Raw genomic sequence first — 5,478 nt, forward strand, 5'->3', positions numbered from 1 at the left:
GTGGGTCCCATTGGGAGCTGCTTGCGCGGTCTCGCGAAAATGCGAATATCTCTCTACTACGATGACGTATTGACAAACGGTTTAATGCATTAGAAACTAGACTCGTAGAACTTCAATTTGGTAGGTAGAACACCCCATTATTCCAAGTATATTTGGAGAAATTCTCAGATACATTTGACCTAAATTTCAACAAATTTATGAATGTAACTTGTGATGTCTTTTGCCAACTCTTGTTCCACAACTTGCTTGCCTTCAAAATGTATAAAATGAATATCATACGACTAAAATAACTCATAGAATAACCTCCTTATCATGTTAATAACCCTAGTCTCACCCCAAAGTACATGTTATAACATTCGAAACTTGTCGACTTTCGACGAAACTTATTTTCTTCAATTGGTTTAGCTTCTAAGATTTCCAACCCTCTTGGTAATCGTTATTCATGATCTTAAATATTTGTAACCTCTAAGGTAATATTATTAACTTACTTTATTTGCTTCCAAATAGAATCTCATTTCCGAGCTTACATCAATGACTTACGATGTACTCTCACGTATGAAAACTTGGGGTGTAACATCCTGCCACCTTTTCTTTCTAACACATTTTGGAATTTAGGGTTAAGCCGAAAGGGATTAAAGGAAAGGTAAACAAAGAGCGGAAAAACAAATTTAAAAGAGAAGCGTCCCTTTTGGGGGAAAAGAAGGACTTATCTGAGGTGCATGCTGGCTTTAAACTGACATGACATGCTTTTTGGACTGGACGGCCGATCCTCACGAACTTGCATTTCCTCATGAACCAAAACAGATCTATGTTTCCCAACTAGGGAATCTTGCCAGAACTTTCTGTGGTGAAATCATCTTTTCGGCCGACAACGCCCTTTGTGGGTTTTCGCTAGTCGACCTCTCTCATTTCTCTTCTCACTGTCGCCCGATAGTACTTTTTGCAGGTTTTCACTAAACGGACTCTCTCATTCTTAGTTTCTCTACTCTCGTCGCCTCATGGTGCCCGAAGGTTTTCACCGACAAGACTCTCTCATTTTATTTCTCTCAATTTTAGAATGCATCGGCTTCCAACCATGATATTTTTTGGTTTCCCCCACCTTTGGCAATTGATCTGAAGGACTTGTACTTGGTTTTTGGTAAAAAGAATTGTGGATGAAATTACAACTTCGGAACCACTTGGTGTGCCCGTGGTTGAACCATTATAACATCTGCCCTAGTTTCAACTTCAGAGAAAATTGGATTTTTGTTTTGGTGTGACAGAACCCCAGATAGAGGCTGCCTACGTATCCTTTAGGAATCAAGTCAAGACGTAGTTCAAGCTAATCATTTTTTTTGGTTTCAACGGTGCTTTTGGATTCCAAAGAGGGTAGCCAAAGAAATGTAACCGGCTCAAAGGGTTTGTAGAAAGAGTTGATAGTGTTTGGGTAGCGGGAATAAAAGCCTTCATCATCTCAAATGTGCCAACACATCACCGAAGTAAACTCAGACATAGTACCTTTTGACTGCATCCGCGTTCACAGCTGTTTCAGGATCATTTCATTCAATATCACCTAGATACAACGCTCCTCTTGGCAATATCTTCCTGATGATGTACGGACCTTTCCAATTAGGAGCAAATTTTCCTTTCGCTTCCTGGTGATGTGGAAGAATGCGCCTTAACACTAGTTGACCTACTTCAAAATTCCTGGATCGCACTTTCTTGTTGTAAGCACGGGCCATTCTTTGTTGGTACAACTACCCGTGACAAACCGCAGCCATTCCCTTTTCATCAATTAAGGTCAACTGCTCCAATCGAGTCTTAACCCATTCGTTATCTTCAATCTCTGCTTCAACAATGGTTTGGAGCGAAGGAATTTCTACCTCTGCCGGTATCACAGCCTCGGTCCAATAAACCAACAAGTATGGGGTTTCCCCTACTGATGTGTGTACTGTAGTGCGATATCCCAGCAAGGCAAAAGGTAACTATTCATGCCATTGTCTGGAACTCTAGATTGTCTTCCTCAAAATCTTCTTGATGTTTTTGTTTGCTGCTTCAACAGCGCCATTGGCCTTGGGCCGATAAGGAGTGGAGTTCCTATGCGTTATTTTGAACTGTTGGCATACATCCTCCATCAAGTGACTATTCAGGTTTACCATGTTATCTGTGATGATAGTTGCAGGAATACCGAAACGACAGATAAGATTTGAATGTACAAAATCCACTAGAGCTTTCTTAGTGACCTATTTGAGAGTGACAGCTTCGACCCATTTTGTGAAGTAATCAATAGCGACCAATATGAATTTGTGTCCATTTGAGGCTTTTGGCTCGATTGGCCCAATGACGTCCGTGCCCCAAGCAACAAATGGCCAAGGTGCATACATAGGATGCAGTTCTATGGGAGGTGCATGAATCAAATCACCGTGCACCTGACACTGATGACACTTTCGAATGAAACTAAAACAGTCCTTTTCCATGGTCATCTAGTAATAACCCGCTCGAAGGATTTTTTTTGCTAAAACATACCCGTTCATGTGGGGCCCCCATACTCCCGCGTGTACCTCATGCATGATTCTTCCAGCCTCTTCTGCATCAACGCATCTCAACAAATTGAGATCCGGGGTTCTTTTATCCAATACCTTGTCGATCATAAAAAATCCACTCGCATGATGCCTAATAGTTCTCCTTTGATCTCCAGTAGCATGTTCGGGATATTCTTGTGTTTTCAAGAACCTCTTAACATCATGGTACCATGGTTGGGTACTTGGTCCCGCCTCGATTACATTACAGTAACCGTGTCTTTCCCTGATTTGAATTTCCAAGGGATCGATGTGGGCATTGCCTGGATAAGGTAACATTGAAGCTAAGGTGGCAAGTGCGTCGTCTAGTTCATTGTGACACCGCGGGATATACCTGAACTTTATTGATTTGAATCGCTTGTTGAGATCCTCCACGTTCTACCGGTAAGGAATAAGCTTGACATCTCGAGTTTCCCATTCACCCTGGGCTTGTCAGATAATCAGATCAGAATCCCCCATAATCAACAAATCTTCAACATCTTGATCGATCGTCATATTCATGCTCATGATGCAGGCTTCATATTCAACTGTATTGTTCGTGCAAAAGAAACGAAGCCTAGATGTAGCCGGATAGTGTTGACCAGTGGGTGAGATCAAGATTGCCCCAATTCCTACACCTTTGCGTTTACAGCCCCATCAAAGAACATCTTCCAAGGATGAGCGTCTTCCGATACTACTCCTATGGTGTTTATCTATTCATCTGGAAAATAAGTACTCAATGGTTGGTACTCATCATCAATCGGGTTCTCAGCCAAATGATCTGCTAACGCCTAGGCTTTCATTGCCGTGCGAGTGACATAGACTATGTCGAATTCAGTAAGCAAGATTTGCCATTTTGCTAATCTCCCAGTAGGCATCGGTTTCTGGAATATGTACTTCAAAGGATCCAACCTGGTTATGAGGTAAGTAGTATGAGTTTGGATATAATGTCTCAATTTTTGAGCGACCCACGTCAAAGCACAACACGTTCTTTCCAACAAAGTGTACTTGACCTCATAAACGGTGAACTTTTTGCTTAAGTAATAGATAGCATGCTCTTTCTTTCCAGTTATGTCATGTTGTCCGAGGACACAACCGAAAGAATTTTTCAAGACCGTCAGATACAAGAACAGGGGTCTCTCTGGCTCTGGCGGGACCAAAACTAGAGGATTTGAAAGATATTCTTTGATCTTGTCAAAAGCCTCTTGATACTCAGCCATCCATTTGATTGCTGCATCCTTCCTTAATAGCTTGAATATGGGCTCACATGTGCTAGTCAGTTGGGCAATGAATCGACTGATATAGTTTAACCTGCCCAATAGACTCATCACGTCTTTCTTCGTTCTTGGAGGAGGTAGATCTAGGATAGACTTTATCTTTGTTGGATCTAACTCGATACCTCTCCTGCTTACTATGAAACCCAGAAGCTTGCCCGATGGGACTCCGAAGGCGCACTTAGTCGGATTCAGCTTCAGGTCATACTTTCTCAGCCTCTCAAAAAATTTCCTCAAGTCTCGAACATGATCGTCCTGAGTCTTGGACTTGACTATCATGTCGTCTACATACACCTCTATCTCTTGATGCATCATATCATGAAAAATGGCAGTCATGGCTCTCATGTAAGTTGCCCCGGCATTCTTTAAACCGAACGGCATAACCCGATAACAGTAAGTACCCCAAGGCGTAGTGAAGGCAGTTTTCTCGGCATCTTCTTCATCCATCAACACCTGATGATATCCAGCGTAACAATATATGAAAGACTATATCTCATGTTTGGCACAGTTATCAACAAGGATGTGGATGTTGGGCAACGGGAAATTGTCTTTGGGACTTGCCCTATTCAAATCTCGATAATCCACACACACCCAAGTTTTCCATCTTTCTTCGGTACAGGAACTACATTAGCCAATTACGTAGTATACTGGACAACCCGAATTACTCCTGTTTTCAACTGCTTTGTGATTTCTTCTTTGATCTTATCACTGATATCAGTCTTGAACTTCCTCTGCCTCTGTTGAACTGGAGGATAATCAGGGTAAATTGGCAATTTATGCACCACTAGATCAACACCTAATCCTGGCATGTCATCATATGACCAAGCAAACACATCTTTAAATTTAAAGAGGAGTTGAATTATTGCATCTCGCGTTTTCTCATCTGTGTGAATGCTTATTTTGGTTTCTCGGATTTCTTCAGGAGTTCCCAAATTAACCGGTTCGGTGTCATTCAAATTCGGCTTAGGTTTATTCTCAAAGTGTTCCAATTCTCGATTTATTTCCCTAAAAGCCTCTTCTTCGTCATATTCCGGTTCTTGGTTCATTATTTCACAATTAGACAGCTCGTTTGGATCTGGGCGTGAAGTCCACAAGCATGTCATATTTTTTAAAGCCGCATTATTATAACTGAAAGGAAAAGATAAAAGAAAAATAGCAAAAATCAGAAAGAATAAAGAAAAATGATGAAATACTGATTTTATTCCTTGGAATTGGGAAGATAACAGGGTTTATATTTCAGGAAATTAAAATAGGAAACTAAAGAAAAACATCCGAGTTACACCCTGGGATAACTCGTGATGCAGGAAAGGTGGCAGGACAAGTCTACCCGAACTCCTACCTGACTGGGAACGGTGTAGCCTCCCAATTTTGAAGCTTAGCATTTGGCCCCATGTATAGCACCTCAGAGGTGCTTGTGCCTTCTCCCAACTGAACCATGTGGGTTTCGTAATGCATTTCTCTCATCACCCCATATATTTCCTTAATCTTTTCGGTCGTAAAGGCCTCATCATCATCTTCTTCAGTGTACTTTGGTCTGACGAAAGTTTCGTACAAATGTGGCAATGGTTGAGGCCACTTCCATCCCTCATTTTTTCTCTTCTTTGCCCAATCTTCATCTTTTGGAGTAGGGTGGAAGCCTATCCCAAAGAGTTTCTTAGTGGAAGGCA

This window comes from Nicotiana tabacum, chromosome 8 (assembly GCF_000715075.1).
Source record: "Nicotiana tabacum cultivar K326 chromosome 8, ASM71507v2, whole genome shotgun sequence".
Lineage (NCBI taxonomy): Eukaryota > Viridiplantae > Streptophyta > Magnoliopsida > Solanales > Solanaceae > Nicotiana > Nicotiana tabacum.